General features: G+C 44.0%; 1 protein-coding gene across 4 annotated transcripts in view; it reads left to right on the top strand.

Moving 5' to 3' along the window:
- The window catches only part of TMEM184B (transmembrane protein 184B), a 66094-nt gene that overhangs the window by 6303 nt on the left and 46319 nt on the right, over nucleotides 1-13472 (top strand). The window lies entirely within an intron of this gene.

Raw genomic sequence — 13472 nt, 5'->3', positions numbered from 1 at the left:
TAACTGCTTCATATATTTCTATAAAGGCTGTCATTCTCAGGTCAAGAGACCCCCACCTACCATGGCCAGTCGGAGAATAAGGGTGCATGTTCGGATGGTGTGGCACTGACATCGCCATCAGCCTCACAGACCATCACTGGTAGGAAGAAGATGAGGCTGGTATTCCTTGTGACCAGCCATCTATTGTAATTGATGGGAGTGATGTAAGTGTATGAGGTCATTAGGTGCTTATAACATGAATGTCTGCTCGTAAGCGTGCAGAATAATCAGCCTGATCCTGTCCTGCAGGAAGTCTTCTGGTAAAGCCACATTTCTGTTGCCATTATATCGTGTCCTAGACCTGCTATGGTACTTACTAATGTTGTTGTCCTGATCGGTCTGATTCCTGCGTCGCGGCTCTACAGGATGAATCACAGCCGGCGCTGCTGCTGATCTGAATGAGCACGTGACATTTTGTATGTAATGGGCCGATGACACAGTGCACTGCTGGAGGGAATGCACGGCCGGTGTACGTCCAGTCTGTAGGTGTACACTGGGGCTCTATATACTACTCTGATCCCAAACATGCTGGATATACAGTTGTGGCCAAAAGTATTGGCACCCCTGCAATTCTGTCAGATAATACTCATTTTCTTCCTGAAGATGATTGCAATCACAAATTCTTTGTTATTATTATCTTCATTTAATTTGTCTCAAATGAAAAAAAATACAAAAAGAATTGTCCTAAAGCCAAATTGGATATAATTCCACACCAAACATAAAAAAGGGGGTGGACAAAAGTATTGGCACTGTTGGAAAAATCATGTGATGCTTCTCTAATTTGTGTAATTAACAGCACCTGTAACTTACCTGTGGCACCTAACAGGTGTTGGCAATAACTAAATCACACTTGCAGCCAGTTGACATGGATTAAAGTTGACTCAACCTCTGTCCTGTGTCCTTGTGTGTACCACATTGAGCATGGAGAAAAGAAAGAAAACCAAAGAACTGTCTGAGGACTTGAGAAACCAAATTGTGAGGAAGCATGAGCAATCTCAAGGCTACAAGTCCATCTCCAAAGACCTGAATGTTCCTGTGTCTACCGTGCGCAGTGTCATCAAGAAGTGTAAAGCCCATGGCACTGTGGCTAACCTCCCTAGATGTGGACGGAAAAGAAAAATTGACAAGAGATTTCAACGCAAGATTGTGCGGATGTTGGATAAAGAACCTCGACTAACATCCAAACAAGTTCAAGCTGCCCTGCAGTCCGAGGGTACAACAGTGTCAACCCGTACTATCCGTCGGCGTCTGAATGAAAAGGGACTGTATGGTAGGAGACCCAGGAAGACCCCACTTCTTACCCAGAGACATAAAAAAGCCAGGCTGGAGTTTGCCAAAACTTACCTGAAAAAGCCTAAAACATTTTGACAGAATGTTCTCTGGTCAGATGAGACAGAAGTAGAGCTTTTTGGGCAAAGGCATCAACATAGAGTTTACAGGAGAAAAAAAGAGGCATTCAAAGAAAAGAACACGGTCCCTACAGTCAAACATGGCGGAGGTTCCCTGATGTTTTGGGGTTGCTTTGCTGCCTCTGGCACTGGACTGCTTGACCGTGTGCATGGCAGTATGAAGTCTGAAGACTACCAACAAATTTTGCAGCATAATGTAGGGCCCAGTGTGAGAAAGCTGGGTCTCCCTCAGAGGTCATGGGTCTTCCAGCAGGACAATGACCCAAAACACACTTCCAAAAGCACTAGAAAATGGTTTGAGAGAAAGCACTGGAGACTTCTAAGGTGGCCAGCAATGAGTCCAGACCTGAATCCCATAGAACACCTGTGGAGAGATCTAAAATTGGTTGTTTGGAGAAGGCGCCTTCAAATATCAGGGACCTGGAGCAGTTTGCCAAAGAAGAATGGTCTAAAATTCCAGCAGAGCTTTGTAAGAAACTCATTGATGGTTTCCGGAAGCGGTTGGTCGCAGTTATTTTGGCTAAAGGTTGTGCAACCAAGTATTAGGCTGAGGGTGCCAATACTTTTGTCTGGCCCATTTTTGGAGTTTTGTGTGAAATGATCAATGTTTTGCTTTTTGCTTCATTCTCTTTTGTGTTTTTTCATTTAAGACAAATTAAATGAAGATAATAATACCAAAGAATTTGTGCTTGCAATCATTTTCAGGAAGAAACTGTGTATTATCTGACAGAATTGCAGGGGTGTCAATACTTTTGGCCACAACTGTATATGTCGTCAGTGACCGAATTGCAGCAGCAAATGGATTACATGGGCACTTTACACACTCTTGGTGGCATCCTTCAGCATGTTTTTGTTAGTCTTGGAGATCTGTCAGCAGGGTTTTGCTCCCCCGTCTGAAAGCATCATGATATAGGGGCTGAGACCCTGATTCCAGCAATGTGTTACTTACTGGGTTTCTTGCTGTCATTTTAATATCACAGTTTTCTTTGCAGATCTAGCGGTGCTCTGAATGCTGTATAACCCCACCCACACCGCTAACTGGCAGGTGTGTGCACTGTGCATAGGCAGAAAGCTGCCAATCAGGGGTGGGGTGATACACCGCTCATAATTATGGAGGACTTACCTGGCAGCAGTTTTCCTACTTCTTAAGTGATCTCTAGCAGATAAAACAGTGATTTTATCAAAACCACACTAAGCAGCCCAATAAGTGACACACCGGTCGAATCCAGATCTCCGTCTCTACACTATGCTGCTCTCAGATTTGGTGGCAGAATCCTGGCGAAAGATTCCCTTTAAACAATCTTCAGAAGATCATAAGTACAAGATGGCAGTAAAAATGTCGGCAACAAACACTTCATGTGCCCAGTCCAGATGATTTCTGCCATCTTCAGAGAGCCAGTGTGGGGATCGGGCGCCATCTGTATTAGGAATTTCAATTTTCTTTCATGGTATCGATGATTTAAAGGGACGCTTTCAGAAAATTGGGTTTAAAAAAAATTGTTTTTTAGGTATATTTTAGTAATGTTGCTGTTTTCACCCTGGGCACCGGGGCTTTATTTTTTACCTGCTCTTTCAGGAAGAGTTTTCATCAGTCTCCTTATCATCAGAGGCAAGATTACAATGACAGGTAATGCCTCTATACTAAGCTGATGACACAGGATCCACCAATCACAATAGGCAATGTCACGCTCTGCCTTCATCATCACCATTGCATATTATTAAAAAAGAAAAATGAAAACCGTCTAATCGTGCGGAGGGTTTATTTCAGGTCCGTGATGAATCCAGCGGCTGACGTCTAGGGGCTTTCTCCACATCGTCCTCTCCTTTGTGTTAGTCCAGTTCTGGGTTAGTGGACGCTTCGATGCTGACGAGTGACAGCACTTATTGTGAAGAAAGCCTGGAGCACGGGGCTTGTTAGACTACATGCTGAAAGCTTTCCTCCGCTGTCCTGGGAGGGGAAGATTAAAAGAATTGTGCAGCTCCTCGCTCCTCCGCCATATCTGACATCTGGTGTGAAGAGACTGTACGGCAGCCCTGCAGGTATTGTGCACGCGGCCTGCTAGTTAGATCAGGACACGTGCATGATACCGTCATCCAGCAGCGTCTCCCCACGTCCAGTGTCACATCAGGAAGAGAAAAGTGCACTTTTTATTGTATTTTTTATTATTTCTTGTCCCTCTGATTCTCGCCTTCTGTATGTATGTACAGTGCTAATTGTAGTTACCAATCCATTCAGTACAGCAACATTACAAAGCCAATTTCCAATGTTTATTACTTCTAATATAATAATAATAATAATAATATAGCGGCTGTACCTGATTTATATCCACGGGTTATTTTATCATTGCCTCATTTTTTAACCCCTTAAAAAGTAACCCTTGTTTAAATGTTAATAGATCACATGAAAATGAGCAACGGTGTACTATCTCCATTGAACATCATAAGCACCAACGGTCATCCCCTATCTCAATAATGGGAAAGTCTGCATTCACCAAAGACTGATTTTTTTTATTTTTTTTTTAATTTCCTGAATTGTGTTTTAATACTGAATGATCATTCCAGAAGGAGAAATAAGCAGATTTCTCTAATATATTAAAAAAGTTAAATTTTTACATGTTTTAATGATTTATGAAAAAAATTTAAAGCGACGGTTATTCTCTTAAATCTGTATATTTGCGTTGACAGCTCGCTAGTTGATTGTCAATTTCTAGATCCAGTTATTCTAAACCCGTTGTCACTAAAACCGTTCAGATGATAGGAAGCCGACTCGGCGGCCCATCATAGTGGGGGGCATTTACAGCGGACTGCCCCGTCTGGCTCTACACTTCATCCTGGAAGCGGCTTTATACCCCCCGTCTTGTGACCGCCGATCAGCTACCTGTTTGCTGATCGATCGTTTAACAACCTGTTTACACAGGCAGTCTGCATTGCCGATGCACAGTGATGGTTCCTTCAGGGCACATGGGCTGGCATTGTTCTCGGCAGCACATGTTTTGGTTTACACAGGACAGTGTGCTACCGAGAACGATGATTTTTAAGTCATCTGAAAAACATCCCACACAGCTAAAGAGCATTTTGCTTGTTTGTCTGGTGATCGGCAGCCTGTTTACACTCGGGGTTATCGGGACACTACCTAGGAATGCGCCGTCACTATAAAGTGTGCAGTGCGAGTGAAGTTCAAGTACAGTTTGCTCCAATCTGGAGGTATTTTTTTTTTTTTAGTGATCCATAAACATTGGCTACAATTTGGACATATTGCCCTGACACCTGATGGCTTACCTCGTGTCCGCAGGTTATTGTGTTGATGTTTAAGGGGCCTGGAATGCCGAATATTTCCACTCCTTACATTCCACACGTGTTCCATGAAGCCTTCTTGATCTCCCAAGCCTGGCTGTAAATGTGCAGCCCAAACGTGGTGACCTAATACGCTAGTGTGCACAGGCTCCATAATGTGTTGCTTGGACTTTTGATTTCTTCAAGAATAAACCTTTAGGGTATGTGCACACGATCAGGAATGGCTCAGTATTTGACGCAAGTGAAATCTGCACCAAATCCGCATCTGAGGTCACTGGCAGGTCACCTGCGTTTTTGATACTTTTTTTTTCATTGCATGCGTTTTTTTTGGCACTTGAAATAAAGCTATTTGCAGATATATTGGGGTATGTTCCCACGGTCAGTAAACGCTGCGGGTTGGACGCTGAGTACATTCGCAGCGTCCAGCTGTTACAGCATAGTGGATGGGATTTCAAGAAATCCCATCTCCACTATGCGTGCACCGATGCCCACAGAGACGGACATGCGGCGCTTCTTTCCAGACTGCAGCAAGTTAATTTATGTAGCGGAGGTGCTCAGTCTCCGCTGTTTAAATTACCTATAGACTATCATTAGATGCGGTAAAACCGCATTATGTTCCTAGTCACAAGCGTATTAAGTGTGGGAACGCAGCTTACTACGTATGTGTACTAATTTACATAATGGTGAATCTTGTGACACAGCCAGAAGTACAAAACACAGGAAGTGGAGGAAAGCACAGAGAGAGGTCCCCTCATTTTTAATAAATAATAATTTAAAAAAAAATGGCATGGGGTCCCCCAATATATGTTAACCAGCCAGAGTAAAGCAGACTACTGGGACTGGTATTTCAGGCTAGTAAGGATTCAATATCCATGAACCTTACCATCCTGATAATACCAGGCCACAGCAGTCTGCTTACCTCGGATGGTTAGCAAAAATAGTGGGATCGCCTCCCCCAAAAAAATAGCGTGGGGTCCTCCTATTTTTGTTAACCAACCAAGGAAAAAGCAGACTCTTCGGCCTGTTATTTCAGGCTGGCGAGGCCCATGGATTTTGGCCCTCACCAGCCTAAAGTTAGCGGAGCGTCTCCACAACATAAATACACGTCTGGAAAGACGCGCCACATGTCCGTTTACGCAGGGAGGCCGCGGGCATCTCTGAACACATAGTGGAGGTGGGATTTCTTGAAGAAACCTTTACTGCAGTGGATCCACTGAGTGCAGAGTGTTAGGGAAGAGTCAGATGGCCGTATAGCTCAGACGGGGATTGCAATGCAATGCTCGGACTGGCCAGAAGCTCTCCCGTAGGACAGCATGTATTTGTATGCATCTGTCACCTAGAATCTGGAGAGCCGCCGGCCAGTCCAAGGTTTGTGGTGCGATCCCCGTCTGAGTTGTGCGTTCCTACTCGGGCACCATAACCCAGTAGTGCCGCGTCCCCTCCCTCAAATCTGTTCCTTGTGGTATCAAGCACATGGATTTCTGCAGGAAATTTGCTGTGTATAGAGGAACCTTTTTTTTTTTAAAGGGGGTTTTCCAATTTAAGAAAACTTGGCAACATAGTCTGTAGACCTCATACACTGTTAGAGGCAAAAGTAACAGGCTGTTTTTTAAATGGGAGCATTGGGTATTTGCTATGTTAGCTGAGAGCATCATGATATAGGGGCTGAGACCCTGATTCCAGTGATGTATTACTTCATTTACTGGGTGCAGCAGTTTTCTCTGCAGCAGATCTAGCAGAGCTCAGATGATGAGCCCTGTATAACCCCATCCACACCACATCTTTTAGTGACAAAGAGCTGCTAATCCGTGCATAGGGCGCGGTTGGACTAGGAGGCACAATGCAGCTAGTCCCCTAGTGATAATCTCCTGCTAATTAAACACTAATTGTATTGAAACTGCAAAACATAGTCCAGTAAGTGATACATCGCTGGAGTCAGGCTCTCAGCCCCTAAATCATGCTGTTCTCAAATGGAGTAGTTAAAACCTGTTGTCAGATTCCCTTTACCCTTCTTGCGCTGTGCAGTCCTCGGACATGTAGTGGTGGGCAGAGGGTCCGTTATATACAGGACCCTTTGTCCTGGTATTTGGTGCCAGTCAGGACTTTGCTGATCCCTTACAGCAGGAGCGTCTCCTGGACACAGTCACTAAGCTTTGACAGCGGAGCAATGTCACTCTTTTGCTTGTTTTCTTCTGCTGTAAATGTAAGATCTGACATATGGCCGCCAGTTAATGAATTGGCCTATGGAGGATGGGTCTCGGCTTAGTGGTCGTACTCAGGGATTGCGGCGGATATTATTTATAATGCTTTTTTTTTTTTATATTGTGCACGCTGATATCTTTGGGTTGTGGCAATAAAGAAATGGAAAGATCTCGTGATCTGTTTTGTGCTTTGTCTTTCTGCTCCAATAATTCTTGTTGGGTTGTTTTGACCCATATTTTGTGAGCACCGTAAGCCCTGATCCGCAGTGACACGAGCCAGGCTTTCTACTTAATCCCCTCATGCTGAGTCTCATTTCCAGAGGTCCCGTGGTGGCCGCTTATTTTCCAGTTTCTGGAAGGAGTTGTAGTTAGAGCCTCGTTGTGTGTCCATCAGTGTGACGGTCTGACTGGTGCTCAGGGCGACATTGTAGCTACACAATTCTGGCATTTAATTTATTTCTCTTCCCACGGTTTCTAATTGGGCAAATAAGTACGAATTGCTTTTTGTATTTTTTTTTATTGCCCTTTTGCTAACTATTTTACAAGTTTGGGTTGAAGATGAAACCTAAGACAGAAACAAAATGAATATACAGTGGGGCAAAAAAGTATTTAGTCAGTCAGCAATAGTGCAAGTTCCACCACTTAAAAAGATGAGAGGCGTCTGTAATTTACATCATAGGTAGACCTCAACTATGGGAGACAAACTGAGAAAAAAAAATCCAGAAAATCACATTGTCTGTTTTTTTAACATTTTATTTGCATATTATGGTGGAAAATAATTATTTGGTCAGAAACAAAATTTCATCTCAATACTTTGTAATATATCCTTTGTTGGCAATGACAGAGGTCAAACGTTTTCTGTAAGTCTTCACAAGGTTGCCACACACTGTTGTTGGTATGTTGGCCCATTCCTCCATGCAGATCTCCTCTAGAGCAGTGATGTTTTTGGCTTTTCGCTTGGCAACACGGACTTTCAACTCCTTCCAAAGGTTTTCTATAGGGTTGAGATCTGGAGACTGGCTAGGCCACTCCAGGACCTTGAAATGCTTCTTACGAAGCCACTCCTTCGTTGCCCTGGCGGTGTGCTTTGGATCATTGTCATGTTGAAAGACCCAGCCACGTTTCATCTTCAATGCCCTTGCTGATGGAAGGAGGTTTGCACTCAAAATCTCACGATACATGGCCCCATTCATTCTTTCATGTACCCGGATCAGTCGTCCTGGCCCCTTTGCAGAGAAACAGCCCCAAAGCATGATGTTTCCACCACCATGCTTTACAGTAGGTATGGTGTTTGATGGATGCAACTCAGTATTCTTTTTCCCCCAAACACGACAAGTTGTGTTTCTACCAAAGCGTTCCAGTTTGGTTTCATCAGACCATAGGACATTCTCCCAAAACTCCTCTGGATCATCCAAATGCTCTCTAGCAAACTTCAGACGGGCCCGGACATGTACTGGCTTAAGCAGTGGGACACGTCTGGCACTGCAGGATCTGCGTCCATGGTGGCGTAGTGTGTTACTTATGGTAGGCCTTGTTACATTGGTCCCAGCTCTCTGCAGTTCATTCACTAGGTCCCCCCGCGTGGTTCTGGGATTTTTGCTCACCGTTCTTGTGATCATTCTGACCCCACGGGGTGGGATTTTGCGTGGAGCCCCAGATCGAGGGAGATTATCAGTGGTCTTGTATGTCTTCCATTTTCTAGTTATTGCTCCCACTGTTGATTTCTTCACTCCAAGCTGGTTGGCTATTGCAGATTCAGTCTTCCCAGCCTGGTACAGGGCTACAATTTTGTTTCTGGTGTTCTTTGACAGCTCTTTGGTCTTCACCATAGTGGAGTTTGGAGTCAGACTGTTTGAGGGCGTGCACAGGTGTCTTTTTATACTGATAACAAGTTTAAACAGGTGCCATTACTACAGGTAATGAGTGGAGGAAAGAGGAGACTCTTAAAGAAGAAGTTACAGGTCTGTGAGAGACAGAAATCTTGATTGTTTGTTTCTGACCAAATACTTATTTTCCACCATAAAATGCAAAAAAAAGGTTAAAAAAACAGACAATGTGATTTTCTGGATTTTTTTTTCTCAGTTTGTCTCCCATAGTTGAGGTCTACCTATGATGTAAATTACAGACGCCTCTCATCTTTTTAAGTGGTGGAACTTGCACTATTGCTGACTGACTAAATACTTTTTTGCCCCACTGTATATCCTGCTGTAAGTAGATAAGTAAAGGCAATAGTGCATGTAAATAACGTTGGGTGTTTAGTAAACAGCGTTTTTGATAGAAAAAAATCATAAGCGCCATCTCACCAGCGCCAAGGTGTACCCAAATTTGGGATGGTCCTAACCTCTAGTATTAAACCTTACTAACCTGTCTAAAAGCCTCACAGTATAAAGCCGGCCGTTCAACATTACATGGCTGTCACTTAAAGTGTTGACTGTGATCTCGGCCTGTTCTCCCACACACAGGATGGCTTACTCCTGAGAAAGCCACCAACAGACATCTCCATGGCTTATCTCGGGGAGAACAGAGCGATCAACAGGCCAAAATCGGACAAACTCGATACCCAAAGATGAGTCAGCTGGCGCCCCTGTACTCGTTAGTGTCGGGCCAAACCTGTCAATATTGGCGGAAAGTCTAGGAAATATATCCAGATACAAACTATCAAATTTCTGGTAATGTTTTGTGAGATAATATGGTGGCTTTGATTTAAGTATTTGAGTGAGAGCAAGGGGTACGGAAGGAGTGTAACCATTCCTGTGAAGGTGTGGATAGAGCGGAGAGGAATACACAAACTAGGGCTGAGCAGGTGACTGGTTTTGGTCCATTGGATATTGGTGACCTACACGTGGGATAAGTCATGGAGATCGGAACAGTCCAGGCCCCAAGCCCCCTTCAATAAGCTGCTATTGGCTTCAATGGTGGCCTGATATACCCACTGAACAGGACTGCTCTGTACAGCTCCAGTGACCTACTGTACTTGTGTAGTGGCTTCTGCTGGCCACGGCTGACCAAAGCGCGGCCACAGCTGACCAAACCGCAGCCACAGCTGACCAAACAGCAAGGTTGCTTTTTCAAGATTAGAAAAAAGGCATTGTTCACTTTTTCCTGACTTGTGATGTGCATGTACGTAAGACAGAAATGTAATGAGTCAGCTCTGAAGCCAAGCCCACTCCTCCTTTGGCGGAAGCCAGCAACTACCGTGATCAGAGATTACTCCAGTCTCAGCAGTTTAATCCCATAGGTGCCACCATCAACTATGACTTTTTTTTTTTTTTTACTTTATTGGTTATGATACCATGATGGAAATTATCCACTGGGACTGGCCAAAGCTTGGAGATGTCCTGGCTTTTCTTTGGTAGTCCAGCTCCTGATGGGTCTAGTGACCCTTCCAGAATTGTAAAAGCCATTGAAATCCCCGGGCCGCATTGAGTGTTCTGGGGGCATCACATGCTGAAGACCTTCCCTGCCACGGCCGCTGGGCATACACCCTGCTCTTTGTTGCATACGCCCAGATATGTCATGTCAGTCAAGCTGTAAGGGGACGGGTAGTTTTGAGCTCATCTTTACGCTGTGATCCTTCAGTAGTGATTATATTTCCATTTTCAGAATTCTGTAATTTTTTTCCATTTCCTCATTGATCAGTTACATTTTTCTCATTAATCTTGGTCTCATCATCCTATAGATCTAAATCCCGATCACTACATGTAAAAAAAAAAAAAAAAAATCTTTATCACTTTTCAGGAAAGCTGCAGTAAAAACTGTACTAGGTTGGTCGACTATAATCAAAATTTAAGCCCAGCAGCAAAGCTTCTTTCCATGTCTGTGTTCTGCTTTTGACTATTAAAAGGAAGGGGTCGTCAGATCAAGCAATGATCTACTGTTAAAGGGAACCTGTCATCAAGAAACTGGTTTCTACCTGGCCGGGGCTGTAGCAGCAATTTTCAGGTATATACCTGTATACACATATTTGGCTGCAGGGAGAAAATAAAGTTGTGTTCCTCCTGCAGCTGCTCACTTCCTTGTAGCTGGGTAGGTGCCAGGGCCTGTGACCAGTTAGGACTATGTACTCAGTGACGACTTATGGCACGACACACACAGTAGGGAGCAGTATGTCCATGAAGGAAGCAGAGTGCGTGATTACAGCGGGCTCACCGGCTACAATGCACTGACTGCCAGCAGCGTTAGTACAGAGTAAATGGCTGGAAGCGAGGGCTGCAGGAAGCGAGGGCTGCAGGGAGAATATAATTCTTTCTCTCACTCTCTGCAGCTGAACTACCAGTTAGACTGTAGTATTTGCCTGCAGATAAACAGTTATTATTTCATTATTTTTTATTTATTTATTTTAGATTTTATGACCAGTTTCATTAAAATCATTGTTTTTGTTCTATATATTAAAAAAAAAATACCGTGTTTTTAATCATTTTCAATTTTGCTATATTGAAGAAAAATCTTGCAATTTCCCACTTACCACCAAGTCTTATTTTGCTTGTTCTGCACAGGCCGCCACATTGACAGTAATAGACTGACTTTGACTGTCTGACCTTTACATGACAGCTTCTTTAGCATGGTGTGATTAGGGCATAGGTCAATGGGCAGGGAGACGGAGGAGGTCGTCTGTGACATTTCCTTTTCTAAATGGTAAAATAGAAATTGGATACTGCTTCATTAATGAAAAAGGAGCTTTTATGTGGTGGATCCTTTGTATAAAGGTGTTTTCTGTCATCGTAATCCTGTCTGTGATGGTAATGAGGCTGCTGAAAAGTCATCTTTGCAGAACATGAAGTAGAAGTCTAGTTTTAGGCCTACTGCAAGATTTGGGATTTTTTATTTTTTTGTTAAATTTACATAGTAATCTGAAAAATTACAAAAAGAAAAATCTCTTTAATAAAGTGATTTAAACAGTAATATTCCGATGAGACCTTTCCTTTTCCACTTGTGTGCAGACACACGTTCTTGTTGTTTTAGAAGAGCCATGTACAAGTGTTGACGATGAGCGTGTCTGCAGCTCGGAGCGGCTGATGATGGTGCTTTGTTATCCGAAGAGGATAAAATGCCATCTTTCCCTTTAAATATCCCACAATCCCTTTCTCTGCACATTAAAAGCTTCAGATAAATCTCTCTGAAGGATTAATTAATAGCGCATAGAATTCCTCCACTGAGATTCCTGTTGTATTAATCGCCGGAGAGCGAGTGACCTTTCTAAATCATTGATTATTCCTCTGTCTAAATGGTATTGTAGTAATCTCCTCTGTAGCGCCGGCGTCATTGTAACCACTTTCCTGCAAATACCATTTCTGAGGCTATAAATACGGCTCCTCTCCTAGTCAGGAGGGACACGTGATTTACATGGTAACCGTGCCTGGCTGTGTGAGAGCAGAGAGCGAGCAGGCAAACATCATGTCCTCTGCACATCACTGCCTGCAAATACGTCTGTGCACACTGTATACTAATATATACCCACCTTGGCATACCTTATGGCTAAAAACATGATTATGCAGAGGCCAGTGCTCGCCTGGATTTTCTAGGGCGCAAGTGCCAGCATTTCATCTCGTTCTTACACCCTCGTATTCATAGATTTTTTTCACCCTGTGAACATGCCACCATTTTGCTAGAGTCCCACAAGGTTCAGTCCTAGGGCCCCTGCTCTTCTCCATTTACACCTTTGGCCTGGGACAGCTCATAGAATCTCATGGCTTTCAGTATCATCTCTATGCTGATGACACACAGATCTACATCTCTGGACCAGATATCACCTCCCTACTAACCAGAATCCCTCAATGTCTGTCCACTATTTCATCCTTTTTCTCCGCTATATTTCAAAAACTTAATGTGGACAAAACAGAATTCATCATCTTTCCCCCATCTCACTCGACCCCCCCCCTCCAACGAACCTATCCATTACAGTAAATGGCTGCCCACTCTCCCCAGTCCCACACGCTCACTGCCTCGGGGTAATCCTTGACGCTGATCTCTCCTTCAAACCACTTATCCAAGCCCTTTCCACCTCCTGCCGACTTCAACTCAAAAATATTTCACTGATCTGTACATTCATAAACCAACAATCTGCAAAAACCCTAGTCCATGCCCTCATCATCTCCCATCTTGACTACTGCAACCTCCTGCTCTGTGGCCTCCCCTCGAACACTCTTGCACCCCTCCATTGTATCCTAAACTCTGCTGCCCAACTAATCCACCTGTCCCCCCGCTATTCCCCGGCCTCTCCCCTCTGTCAATTCCTTCACTGGCTCCCCATTACCCAGAGACTCCAGTACAAAACCCTAACCATGATGTACAAAGCCATCCACAACCTGTCTCCTCCATACATGTGTGACCTCGTCTCCCGGTACTTACCTACACGCAACCTCCGATCCTCACAAGATCTCCTTCTCTACTCCCCTCTTATCTCCTCTTCCCACAATCGTATACAAGATTTCTCTCGCGTATCACCCCTACTCTGGAACTCTCTACCGCAACACATCAGACTCTCGCCTGCCATGGAAACCTTCAGAAGGAACCTAAAGACCCACATCTT

Source organism: Ranitomeya imitator, chromosome 8 (genome assembly GCF_032444005.1).
Source record: "Ranitomeya imitator isolate aRanImi1 chromosome 8, aRanImi1.pri, whole genome shotgun sequence".
Lineage (NCBI taxonomy): Eukaryota > Metazoa > Chordata > Amphibia > Anura > Dendrobatidae > Ranitomeya > Ranitomeya imitator.
This window is presented reverse-complemented; position numbering and strand designations above follow the sequence as displayed.